At 35.5% G+C, this 14511-nt stretch overlaps 1 non-coding gene across 1 annotated transcript; it reads left to right on the top strand.

Moving 5' to 3' along the window:
* Nucleotides 1-3161: 3161 nt before the first annotated feature.
* LOC130955204 (small nucleolar RNA R71) lies at nt 3162-3269 on the top strand. The gene has a single exon (XR_009076653.1). It is a non-coding gene; the product is annotated as a small nucleolar RNA R71 (small nucleolar RNA).
* Nucleotides 3270-14511: the final 11242 nt, after the last annotated feature.

Genomic DNA, 14511 nt, shown 5'->3' with positions numbered 1-14511 from the left:
TCTTTTGAGGTAAAGTGTGATGAACCCAGGTATTCAGTTCATTAATGAGCAATAGAGGCTCATCCTCCCAAGTTTCATTACCAAATAGCTTGGTATTTAGCATCATGATTGTCCTAAATACTGGGCAACTTGCCCTTCAACAATGTCTTCATCTTCTTCAGAAGATGAATAGTCATCAGAGCTCATGAATGGTAAAAGAAGGTTCAGTGGAATCTCTATGGTCTCTAGATGAGCCTCAGATTCTTTAGGTTCCTCAATTGGGAACTCTTTTTTTGTCCAGAGGACGTTCCAAGAGGTCTTCCTCACTGGGATTCATGTCCTCCTCCTCCTCTGTGCATTCGGCCACACCAAGTAAGGTTATGGCCTTGCACTCTCTTTTTGAGTTCTCTTTTATATTGCTTGGGAGAGTATGATGACAAGTCATCATATGCTAGTTTTATAAGTATTTTTCACTTGTTTCATTAGTTTTTATGCACTTTCTTGCATTGTAAGTAAGTAATTTGGAGTGAAATTGCATGGTTTCTTTGAATCAATCAACCACCCTTTAATTTACACAAAATCATGAAGTTTAAGCTAAAATTAATTGGTTTTTAAATGAATTTTAAGCTTTGTAAATTGTGTGATACTTTGATTGGTTGTTTTAATTAATTGTAGGTGAAGAAAGAAAAAATAAGAAAAGCGTAGCCTAAGGAACATGATCTAAGCAAAGAAAGAAAGTGTGGCACAAGGAAGAAAAGCGTGGCTGCATTCAAGGAACAACGGCACAAAGCTTTTTCCAAGAGCTTAAAGCTCTTGTGGAGAGCTTTCCTTTAAAAATTCAAAAGCCAAGCTCTTGCCAAGAGCTTAAAGCTCTTGCTAAGAGCTTTATCAAAAGCACATGGAAGAAGAAAGCAAGGCAAGCTCACATGCAAAGCTCTTGCCAAGAGCTTTGCCCAAGAGCTTTTTCAGGCATTTCAAGGGTAAAATCAAGGAGAAAAAGCTCAACAATGCACTCACCAAGGCTTGAACCCATGACCAAAGGGAAAGGGGCAGCAGCGCTATTCCACAAGGGAAAACAAGCCAAAATGGGCTTATTTTCATTCAGCAAGGTTCGAACAGGGAGCATCAAGGAAGCAAGGCCTTATGCGCCACTCACTTGCCAAGGAAAATGGCCAGCAACTTCCCTCACCAAGGATCGAACATGGAACCTCAAGGAAGAGAAACTTTGGGTGCTACTCTTGTGCCAAGAAAATTAGCTCCACAAGTGCTCCACCCAAGACTTGAACCATGGACCTCAAGGACAAGTAAAGCTCTTGCCAAGAGCTTAAAGCTCTTGCAAAGAGCTTTGTTCTCTTGTCATAAGGGAGGACCGTGCGCACACTTTAGCAAGGAAGGGAACCAAAGCTCTTGGCCAAAGCTCTTGCCAAGAGCCGAGCTTTCCCCTGGGAGGTGCACCATGGCCCAAAATTCACCCAAAAATCCAAATTAATTCATTTCTTCACCAAATTTAAAAGCCCACCCAATTTCTTAGATCCAAATTAGGAAGTGTATAAATATGTGTTAGTTAGATGTAGAAAGGACTTTTTTTTTACTTTTTTTACTTTCACTTTTTGATTTTTTTGAAATTGTAATTGGAGAATTGGATCATTTTATTTTCTGTTTTGAATTCTGCTTGCTCTTTTGGGAATTTCTGCTTGAATTGGAAGGAGAATTGAGTTCTCTTCCATTGGGCATTCCTGTTTTCTTTCCTGGAAAGCTTTGCTTGGGTCTTAAGTGTGAAGAATTGAGGAAATTCTGTCTCAATCTCCTCTAAAGATCTCTATGTTTAATTTGCTGCATAATTCAAGAATTTGAGTTCCTCCTTACTAATTTTCATCATTCCTTTTGCTTTGAATTGTTTTCTGAATTGGATCAAGGAAGGTAGTGAGATCTAGACTTGGTTTTCTAGTCTCTTGACCCCTGAGATCTGAAATTTCTTTTCTGTTCCTCTGCTAAGGTTGCTTCAAGCCTAATCACTTTTCTGTTTGAGATTTACTTCAGTTCAATTCTTCTCTTATTTTTCTATCCTTTGCAATTTACTTTCCTTTGTTTAAGTTCTGCAATCCCAGCTCCCAATTCCCTTTTACATTCAAGCAATTTACATTTCTTGCACTCTAAGCTTCTGCAATTTACATTTCTTGCACTTTAAGTTATTATCATTTACTTTACTTTTTCTTTAAGATTCAGCACTTTAAATTCTTTAGCTCTTTAATTTACTGTAATTTTTCCCTCTCCCTTTACAATTCATGCAATTTAGCTTCTGTCAATCATAAATCACTCAAATTAACTCTTGTTTGCTTGACTAAATCAACCACTAAACTAAAATTGCTCAATCCTTCAATCTCTGTGGGATCGACCTCACTCATGTGAGCTATTATTACTTGATGTGACCTGGTACACTTGCCGGTGAGTTTTGTGTTTGATCGTTTTTCCACACATCAGAGTACTAGGAGGAGTTTCAGTGATTTTTTACTCAGCTGGCCCACTTGTGCCTCCAAATTTCTAATGGAAGACCTTGTTTCATTCATGAAACTTAGAGTGGCCTTAGATAGATCAGAGACCATGTTTGCTAAGCTAGAGGGGCTATGCTCAGAATTCTCTGTCTGTTGCTAAGAGGATGATGGAAAAGGCTTGCTATTGCTAAACCTGTTTCTTCCACCATTATTAAAGCCTTGTTGAGGCTTTTGTTGATCCTTCCATGAGAAATTTGGATGATTTCTCCATGAGGGATTATAGGTGTTTCCATAGGCTTCACCCATGTAATTCACCTCTGCCATTGCAGGGTTCTCAGGATCATAAGCTTCTTCTTCAGAAAATGCTTCTTTAGTACTGTTGGATGCATTTTGCAATCCATTCAGACTCTGAGAAATCATGTTGACTTGCTGAGTCAACATTTTATTCTGAGCCAATATGGCATTCAAAGCATCAATTTCAAGAACTCCCTTCCTCTGAGGCATCACATTATTCACATGATTCCTTTCAGAAGTATACATGATTTGGTTATTTGCAACCATGTTAATGAGTTCCTGAGCTTCTACAGGCATTTTCTTTAGGTGAATAGATCCACTTGTAGAATGGTCCAATGACATCTTAGATAATTCAGACAGACCATCATATAATATATCCAAGATGGTCCATTCTGAAAGCATGTCAGAAGGACACTTTTTAGTCAGTTGCTTGTATCTCTCCCAAGCTTCATAGAGGGATTCACCTTCTTTCTGTCTGAAGGTTTGAACATCCATTCTAAGCTTACTCAGCTTTTGTGGAGGAAAGAACTTGGCTAAGAAAGCCATGACCAGCTTATTCCAAGAGTTCAGGCTATCTTTAGGTTGAGAGTCCAACCATACTCTAGCTCTGTCTCTTACAGCAAAAGGGAAAAGCATAAGCCTATAGACCTCGGGATCAACCCCATTGGTCTTAACACTATCACAGATCTACAAGAATTCAGTTAAGAACTGAAAAGGATCTTCTGATAGAAGTCCATAAAACTTGAAATTATGTTGCATCAGAGAAACTAATTGAGACTTTTGCTCAAAATTGTTTGCTCCAATGGTAGGGATTGAGATGCTTCTTCCATGGAAGTTGGAATTTGGTGCAGTAAAGTCACCAAGCATCTTCCTTGCACCTCCACCATTGTTATTGGGTTCGGCCATCTCTACTTTTTTTTCAAAAATTTTAGTAAAGTCCTCTTTAGAGTGTTGTGTTTTAGCTTCTCTTAGATTCCTCTTCAGAGTCCTTTCAGGTTCCGGATCTGCTTCAACAAGAATGTTCTTGTCCTTGCTCCTGCTCATATGAAAAAGAAGATAACAGAAAAGAAGAGGAATCCTCTATGTCACAGTATAGAGATTCCTTTATGTGAGTAGAAGAAGAAAAGAATAAAAGAAGAAAAATTCGAACACAGAGAGAAGAGAAGAGGGTTCGAATTATGAGTAGAAGAGAAGTGTTAGAAGATAAATAAATAAATAGAAGGAGATGAGAGAGTGAGAATTCAAAAATTGTTTTTGAAAAATGGTTAGTGATTTTCAAAAATTAAGAGAAGAAATAAAATTAAAATTAAAATTTGAAACAATTTAGTTAATTAAAAGAATTTTGAAAAAAACGAAGATGATTTTCGAAAATTGGAGAGAGAAAAGTAGTTAGGTGGTTTTGAAAAAGATAAGAAATAGTAAAACAAACAAAAAAGTCAATTAGTTAGTTGAAAAAGATTTGAAAATCAATTTTGAAAAGATAGGAAGTTAGAAAAGATTTTTGAAATCAAAGTTTGAAAAAGATATGATTTGAAAAAGATATGATTGAAATTTATTTTGAAAAAGATTTGAAAAAGAAATTTAGAAAGATTTGATTTTTGAAATTAAAATTGATTACTTGACTAACAAGAAACTAAAAGATATGATTCTAGAATTTAAAGATTGAACCTTTCTTAACACGAAAGTAACAAACTTCAAATTTTTGAATCAATCGCATTAATTGTTAGTAAAGTTTTCGAAAATTTGAAATGAAATTAAGAAAAATATTTTGAAAAACAATTTTTAAAATTTTCGAAAATATTAAGAGAAAATGAAAAAGATTTGATTTTTGAAAAAGATTTGAAAAGATAAGATTTTTAAAAATGAAATCTTGACTTGACTAACAAGAAACAACTTATTTTAAAAATTTTTGACTAAGTCAACCCAAAGATTTCGAAATTTATGAGTAAAATAAGAAAAAGATATTTTTTTATTTTTGAATTTTTAATGAGGAGAGAGAAAAATACAAAAATGACTCAAAACATGAAAATTTTGGATCAAAACAAAGAAAACATGCAAGAACACTATGAATGTCAAGATGAACACCAAGAACACTTTGAAGATCAAGATGAACATCAAGACTTATTTTTGAAAAACTTTCAAGAAAAGAAAAATATGTTTAGACACTAACAAACTAAAAATGCATATGAAAAACAAGAAAAGACACAAAACAAGAAAATATGAAGATCAAACAAGAAGACTTACCAAGAACAACTTGAAGATCATGAAGAACACCATGCATGAGTTTTCGAAAAATTTTGAGCAAAATAAAAATATGCAATTGACACCAAACTTAAAAATTGACTCTAGACTCAAACAAGAAACACAAAATATTTTTTATTTTTATGATTTTATAAATTTTTTTTTGGATTTTTCGAAAATTATTTTTAGAAAAATGAAAATAAAAAAAATTTTTGAAATATTTTTGAAAACTTTTTGAGAATAAAATAAATATTGAAACAAGAAGAAAATTAATTAATCTCAGCAACAAGATGAACCGTCAGTTGTCCAAACTTGAAAAATCTCCGGCATCGGCGCCAAAAACTTGGTGGACGAAATTGTGATCTCAATGGCGCCAACAACTTGGTACGCACAATTGTAATATCACTCTTTTTCACAACTTCGCACAACTAACTAGCAAGTGCACTGGGTCGTCCAAGTAATAAACCTTACGTGAGTAAGGGTTGATCACATGGAGATTGTCGGCTTGAAGCAAGCTATGGTCACCTTGTAAATCTCAGTCAGGCGGATTCAAATGATTATGGAGTTTTAATAATTAAAATATAAATAGAACGTAAAATAAAGATAGAGATACTTATGTAAATCATTGGTGGGAATTTCAGATAAGTGTATGGGGATGCTTTATCCCTCTTGAATCTCTGCTTTCCTACTGCCTTCATCCAATCCTTCATACTCCTTTCTATGGCAAGCTGTATGTAGGGCGTCATCGTTGTCAATGGCTACTTCCCATCCTCTCAGTGAAAAAGGTCCTCTACGGTTTCCCGCATGGCTAATCAGTTGTTGGTTCTCGATCATGTAGGAATAGGATGTACTATCCTTTTGCGTCTGTCACCACGCCCTACAGTTGCGAGTTTGAAGCTCGTCACAGTCATCCCATCCCAGAACCTACTCAGAATACCACAGACAAGGTTTAGACTTTCCAGATCTCAAGAATACTGCCAATGGATTCTAGCTTATACCACGAAGACTCTGATCTCACGGAATGGAAGGCTCTGTTGTTAGGAGAGGCAACCATGCGTCGTGGACCAAGAATCCAAGAGATACACACTCTAACTTTTGCAGGTAGAATGGAAGTGTTTGTCAGGCACACGTTCATAAGTGAGAATGGTGATCAGTGTTACGGATCATCACATTCATCAGGTTGAAGTGCGAATGAATATCTTAGAATAAGAATAGGCATGAATTGAATAGAAAACAGTAGTAATTGCATTAATACTCGAGGAACAGCAGAGCTCCACACCCTTAATCTATGGTGTGTAGAAACTCCACCGTTGAAAATACATAAGTGATAGAGGTCCAGGCATCACATATATATAGCTTTAGACGCACACACAGACATCACATATATATAGCTATAACTTTAGAAGAATTCAGATCAATAACACATACATGTCTTAATTTTATGCATCTATCTTGATTATTAGAAGAATTATAATAGATGATATGCATGATTCAAGATTCATCAAAGTAAACAATAATGTGCGTATGTGATCAATTTGTACTACAAAGTCACTTGGATTGCTTTAGTAGTATTGAAGGATTTGCATTATATGTGTGAGGTAGTATGGTCTTGATGAGTTTAAATTTCATTGTTCACATCTGACCTGCAACACCAAGCAAGCATTTAAAGAAAAGAAAAATAATGGATTCAAACCAAACTAACTACACATCTATATCTTGATTTTATGCATCTATATCTTTTTCACATCTGAATTTTTTTTATCATGGACATAGTAATTAGTCATCTTTTTGCCATATGCATATTTACAAATGTACTTGGAAATTTTTCTTTCGTTCTGATATTTTAGGTCTCTCTCAGGATAAAAGGTTTTGTTATCATAAAGGTATAATACCTTCATTCTTCAGATTTTTCTTTCTTGGTCAACTTTTAGATCAAATGTTGCTAGTAATTTATACTTTTAACCTCTTAGAACTGTTACTTTTTATACAGAATGCAGCAGATGGTTCATTCTTTCTGCTTCATGCTTGTGCTCACAGTCCTACTGGAGTAGATCTTTCAGAAGAACAATGGTGAGAAATCTCGTCCCTCATCAAGGTAAATTGGTAAACAGTTTATAATGGTATATAACATTGCGGGCTTTAATTGTTTGTTCTGATTTGGATTATTGACCCTTTTCTTGTTTCAGGTTAAATGTCATTTTCCTTTCTTTGACATGGCTTCAATTTAAGTTTCTTGTTAAATTAATTTTCGTATTTCAGCTTTCATAAATTTTGGCTTCCTTCTTAGCTTTCTGCTTGAAGCAGAGTCATAATAATTAAGGCACAAGCTTTGACATGATTATTATGATTTTGTATCCTCAATTGGTTCAAGTTTATTTCAGATGACCAATGGAATTACCAACATGGTAATTCACTAAAAGAACATTATTTAATATATTTCATTTTCTATAAAAATGGAATCGTTTAAAATGTGTTTAAACATTGAAAATTCTTAATCTTAAAACCTTATATTGCCTTTCAATGACATTCATCAAATGATGGAACTCATTCTTAAGTTGCTTGCAGCGTGCTTTGTGAAGATGAGAAACAATCTGTGGCAGTAAAAAGTCAATTGCAGCTACTTGCTAGACCAATGTACAGTAATCCACCTGTTCATGGAGCACTTATAGTTTCAACTATTCTTGGTGACCCAGAATTGAAGAATTTATGGCTTAAAGAAGTTAAGGTAGAGTGCTCCTATATACACATGCTTTCATATTTATTTGTGTAATGCTAATGCATTGTGGTACTAGATCGTGCAAAATGCAAATACTTGAAAAGAATCAGTAAAATATTTATATTTGTTGTGTCTTGAGTGTTTTGTTAAATACGCTTTCTTTCTCGCTAACTCTTCTTCTCCGCAAAATGTTAGCTACGCTTTAACCTTTTAACTGGATAAATCTAAAGTGTTATTTGTATCGGAGTTTGATTTCTATGTAAAAAGATTGTGTTGAATCATATTGGTATTGAGTATTGAAAATCATGTGCTATGCTTCAGGGATTTGTCAAATAACAACTTGAGTGGTCAATTACCTTCCTCAATAGGGACTTTGTCATCCCTTACTACATTGTGAGTAAATTTTATTGCATATAGTTTACTTTCTATTGGAGCAAGAAACAAAGATGTTGGAGCAAGTCCCGGGATGGAACTCACACAAGAAACCAAGAAACTAAGGCAGGCTTGTCTTAAAGCTAATTACAAAAGGAGGAAAGTTTTGGCCTTCAAATCTTATTCATCATCACTTAGCTAAGCTATTTGTCTTGTATATTCATAGTTTAAGGAACTAGATGGTAGATTTGACTAATTAGTAGTTATTGTAATGCTTGTATTTTGGTAAGTTTAGTAAGACAAGTTTTTGTATAAAAGTTGTTACTTTTAATTTCCAATAATAAAAAATTATATATTATATTAATACTTTGTTTATGAGTTATTGGTGCACGAAATTGAGATCATCAACAATGGCGCCAAAAACTTGGTAGCGCTCTCAAATGTGAATCACACTTTGTCACAACTCCACACAACTAACCAGCAAGTGCACTGGGTCATCCAAGTAATACCTTAGGTGAGTAAGGGTCGATCCCACAGAGATTGTTGGTATGAAGCAAGCTATGGTCATCTTGTAAATCTTAGTTAGGCGGATTATAATGGTTATAAAGGTTTTCGAAATTAATAATAAATAAAGCATAAAATAAAGATAGAGATACTTATGTAAATCATTGGTGGGAATTTCAGATAAGTGTATGGAGATGCTTTGTCCCTGTTGAATCTCTTCTTTCCTACTACCTTCTTTCAATCCTTCATACTCCTTTCCATGGCAAGCTGTATGTAGTGCATCACCGTTGTCAATGGCTACATCCCATCCTCTCAGTGAAAATGGTCCAAATGCTCTGTCACAGCATGGCTAATCATCTGTCGGTTCTAGATCATGTCGGAATAGAATCCATTGATTCTTTTGCGTCTGTCACCACGCCCAACCATCGCGAGTTTGAAGCTCGTCACAGTCATTCAATCCCTGAATCCTACTCGGAATACCACAGACAAGGTTTAGATTTTCCGGATTCTCAAGAATGGCCGCCAATAATTCTAGCTTATACCACGAAGAAGATTTTGATTAAGGAATCCAAGAGATATTCGTTCGTTCTGAGGTAGAACGGAAGTGGTTGTCAATCACGTATTTATAGGTGAGAATGATTAGTGTCACGGATCATCACATTCGTCATGTTGAAGTGCAACGAATATCTTAGAATAAGAACAAGCTGAATTGAATAAAAGATAGTAGTACTTTGCATTAAAACTCGAGGTACAATAGAGCTCCACACCTTAATCTATGGTGTGTAGAAACTCCACCGTTGAAAATACATAAGTGATGGTCCAAGCATGGCCAAATGGCCAGCCCCCCTGAATGATCAAAAGACCGAATGGTCAAAAGACTAGACACTTAGTACAATAGTAAAAAGTTCTATTTATACTAAACTAGCTACTAGGGTTTACAGGGATAAATAATTGATGTAGAAATCCACTTCCGGGGCCCACTTGGTGTGTGCTTGGGCTGAGCTTGAGCTATACACGTGCAGAGGCTTCGCTTGGAGTTAAACGCCAAGTTGTAACATGTTTTTGGCGTTTAACTCTGGTTTGTGACGTGTTTTTGGCGTTTTACTCCAGAATGCAGCATGAAACTGACGTTGAACGCCAGTTTACGTCGTCTAATATCAAATAAAGTATAGACTATTATATATTGCTAGAAAGTTCTGGATGTCTACTTTTCAACGCCGTTAAGAGCGCGCCATTTGGAGTTCTGGAGCTCAAGAAAAGTTATTTCGAGTGCAGGAAGGTCAGAATCCAACAACATCAGCAGTCCTTTGTCAGCCTAAATCAGATTTTTGCTCAGGTCCCTAAATTTCAGCCAGAAAATACCTGAAATCACAGAAAAATACACAAACTCATAGTAAAGTCCAGAAATGTGAATTTTACATAAAAACTAATGAAAACATCTCTAAAAGTAGCTAGATCCTACTAAAAACTACCTAAAAACAATGCCAAAAAGCGTATAAATTATCCGCTCATCAGTTATAATATTTCATTTATGGATTATGATTTTTTGTTATTGTGAAATTTTAATCACAAAATTATTTATTTAACGCGATAAAAATGTCGGTAAAAACTACTTTTTTAAACGATAAAAAATGTCACTGTCAAGGTAAAACGGCGGTTCAAAATGCCATTTTAACCAACCAAAACTCTACTGTTAGGGTAAAAATGGCGGTTTAAAAATGTCGTTTTAATCAACTAAAATGTCATTCGGTCAGGGTAATAATGGCGATTCAAACCACCATTTTAACCTATCCAAAAATCGTCGTTTTAACCTATCCAAAAACCACCATTTTATCCATGGAAGTAACGGCGGTTTGGAACCACCATTTTAACCCAGGGAATTGTGGCAGTTTTTAAAAAATCGCCGTAATAACCAGAATGGCGTCCAGAATTACGTTGCTTTACAAAACCGCCATTCTTGGTAATAATGGTGGTTCAAACCGCCGTAAATTCCAAAAAATACCGCCTTTTTTACCAAAATTTTTTGTAGTCATATAGTTGTCTTAGCTTTTGGTTGTGATTAGAAAAATGTTTTGGATTATTGAAACTTAGTTAACCCTTTCTTTCATATGAGATTTGTTTTGAAAAGAGAAAAAAAAGGGTAAACTAAAGAATTTGTGAAAATTCTCAATCACAACATTGCATTAATAAGCTTAGTCAAAATGATGAAATTTTCCAAGTAACTCATTTATAGGGCACCACCCACCCCAATTGATTGAAAAAAAAAATTTTTTGAACTTGCTTGAATCATACACTTTGTGGATCATGTTTTGAGCAAAGAACACAAGCTCGCGAGATTTGAGCCTATTGGTGTAGTTACATTTTATAACCACTTATATTCCTTCTTGTGTGTAATTATTCTCTTTCTATGATTGTGATCTTTGATTTGTTTAATTCTATATGTCCATCATTCTTTGCATACATGCACTTATATGATTGAGGCCATTGTTTCATTAGCTCACTTACCTAAATAGCCTACCTTTTACTCTCCATTGTTAACCAAATTTGAGCCTATGCTTAACCCAATTGTTCTTTATTGTAGCACATTACAAGCCTAAAGCGAAAAACAATAAAAGTCCCTTGTTTGGATTTTTGATTAGCTTAGACTAGTGATAAGTGTTTATTATTCAAGTTTGGGGAGATTTGTGAACATTGGTTGGGATAAAAGGGTGTATTTTATATCTCCATATTTGGGAATTAGGTGCATACTCATGTATAGATTAAATATGGTGACCTTATGCATTGATGTTTTTGTACATATCCATGTCAAAAAAATTGAAAAGAAAGAAAAAGAAGAAAAGCAATAAAAAGGGGATGAAAATACCCAAAGTGAAGTTCAATAAAATCAATGCATAAGTGTTGTAAATGAAGAGGAAATACATGAGTGTGTGAGAAGTGAAGAATGGGTAGTTAGGTTAGCAGTTAATTGTACAAGCTATTATATAGGTTAGGTGGAAAGTCTAGGCTAATCAAGGATTCAAATTTTAGTCCACTTAACCATATATGACCTTACCTTGACCCTAAGCCCATTACAACCTTATGGAAAGCCCTCATGATGATTGTATGCACGCATTGAATGATTGTTGATTGTTAGATGAAGAATAAATCTTGGAAAGCATGATTAGGAGAGAACGGAGTGAATCAACCCCTAAACACTTGAGTGACTAGAGCGGATACACATCCGGTGAGGGTTTGATTGCTCAATTACATGTTTCCACCATGATTACTGATGAGCGGATAATTTATACGCTTTTTGGCATTGTTTTTAGTATGTTTTTAGTATGTTTTAGTTAGATTTTATTATATTTTTATTAGTTTTTAGTTAAAATTCACTTTTATGGACTTTACTATGAGTTTGTGTGTTTTTCTGTAATTTCAGGTATTTTCTGGCTGAAATTGAGGGACCTGAGCAAAAATCTAATTTAGAGGCTGAAAAGGACTGCAGATGCTGTTGGATTCTGACCTCCCTGCACTCGAAGTGAATTTTCTGGAGCTACAGAAGCCCAATTGGCGCGTTCTCAACGGCGTTAGAAAGTAGACATCCTGGGCTTTCCATCAATGTATAATAGTCCATACTTTGCCGGAGATTTGATGGCCCAAACCGGCGTTCCAAATCAGCTCAAAACTGCCCGGCGTTAAACGCCGGAACTGGCACAAGAATGGGAGTTAAACGCCCAAACTGGCACAAAAGCTGGCGTTTAACTCCAAGAAAAGTCTCTACACGTGAAAGCTTTAATGCTCAGCCCAAGCACACACCAAGTGGGCCCGGAAGTTGATTTTTATGTCATTTACTCATCTTTGTAAACCCTAAGCTACTAGTTCTCTACAAATAGGACCTTTTGCTATTGTATTTTATATCTTTTGATCATTTTTAGATCTTAGGATCATCTTTAGACATTTAGTTCTTAGATCATTTGGGGGCTGGCCTCACGGCCATGCCTAGACCTTGTTCTTATGTATTTTCAACGGTGGAGTTTCTACACCCCATAGATTAAGGTGTGGAGCTCTGCTGTACCTCGAGTATCAATGCAATTACTATTGTTCTTCTATTCAATTCGGCTTATTTTTGTTCTAAGATATCACTTGTTCCTCAACTTGATGAATGTGATGATCCGTGACACTCATCATCATTCTCGCCTATGAACGTGTGCTTGACAACCACCTCTGTTCTACCTTAGATTGAGTGGATATCTCTTGGATCCCTTAATCGGAATCTTCGTGGTATAAGCTAGAATTGATGGCGGCATTCAAGAGAATCCGGAAGGTCTAAACCTTGTCTGTGGTATTCTGAGTAGGATTCAATGATTGAATGACTGCGACGAGCTTCAAACTCCTGAAGACTGGGCGTTAGTGACAGACGTAAAAGAATCAATGGATTCTATTCCAACCTGATTGAGAACCGACAGATGATTAGCTGTGCTGTGACAGAGCGCGTTAAACATTTTCACTGAGAGGACGGGACTGTAGCCACTGACAACGGTGATGCCCAACATACAGCTTGCCATGGAAAGGAGTAAGAAGGATTGGATGAAGACAGTAGGAAAGCAGAGAGACGGAAGGAACAAAGCATCTCTATACGCTTATCTGAAATTCTCACCAATGAATTACATAAGTATCTCTATCTTTATTTTATGCTTTATTCATATATCATCCATAACCATTTGAATCTGCCTGACTGAGATTTACAAGGTGACCATAGCTTGCTTCATACCAACAATCTCCGTGGGATCGACCCTTACTCGCGTAAGGTTTATTACTTGGACGACCCAGTGCACTTGCTAGTTAGTTGTGCAAAGTTGTGAAATTATGTTTAGACCATGGTATTGAGCACCAAGTTTTTGGAGCCATTACCGGGGATTGTTTGAGTTGTGAAAAGTAGAGATCACAATTTCGTGCACCAAGTTTTTGGCCGTTACCGGAGATTGTTTGAGTTTGGACAACTGACGGTTCATCTTGTTGCTTAGATTGGGTATTTTTCTTCAAAGTTCTTAAGAATGAATTCTAGTGTTTCAAGGTGATGTTCTTATCATCACCAAAGCTGATTGATTCTCATCAATTTAGCTCTTGAATGTAATGTCCTGCTGAAGCTTGGATAGCCATGTCTAATTTCTTTAGACTGAAGCTTTAGACTAACATTGCATGATTCCTGGAATTCTCATTAAGAATTTTGATATCTTTATTTTCTTTTTCCATATAATTTTCGAAAACCCAAAAAAAAATTACAAAATCATAAAAACCAAAAATATTTCTTGTTTGAGTCTAGTGTCTCATTTTAAGTTTGGTGTCCATTGCATGTTTCTGTTCTTCTTGCATTCATTCATGTGTCTTAATTAATCTTCAAGTTGTTCTTGATGATTTCCTTGCTCTGATCTTTAAATTCGCTTGACTTGAGTGTTTTGTTGTTTCTCATATGCATTCTCATTTTGTTAGTGTCAATAGTATACAAACTGCTAAGTTTGGTGTCTTGCATGCATTGTCATTTGATTTTAGTTGCATTTTGATTATTCCTCATTATTAAAAATCCAAAAAAAAATTTTAATTGTGTCTTTTCAAGTCAATAATACAGAGAATTGAAGATTCAGAACATACAGCAGAGGAATTACACAGAAAATGCTGGGCGTTCAAAACGCCCAGTGAAGAAGGAAAACTGGCGTTTAAACGCCGCCAGGGTACCTGGCTGGGCGTTTAACGCCCAAAAGGGTAGTGTTTTGGGCGTTAAACGCCAGAATGGATACCATTCTGGGCGTTTAACGCCAGGATGGCACAAGAGGGAAGATTTTGTTTTTAATGCAAATTTTTTTTCAAGTTTTCAAAATTTTTTCAAATTCAAATCTTTTTCAAATCATATCTTTTCAATCATATATTTTTAAAATC

Source organism: Arachis stenosperma, chromosome 1, assembly GCF_014773155.1.
Source record: "Arachis stenosperma cultivar V10309 chromosome 1, arast.V10309.gnm1.PFL2, whole genome shotgun sequence".
NCBI classification, from domain to species: domain Eukaryota; kingdom Viridiplantae; phylum Streptophyta; class Magnoliopsida; order Fabales; family Fabaceae; genus Arachis; species Arachis stenosperma.
Note: the sequence above shows the minus strand (reverse complement) of the source record. Positions and strands in the feature narration are given on the sequence as shown.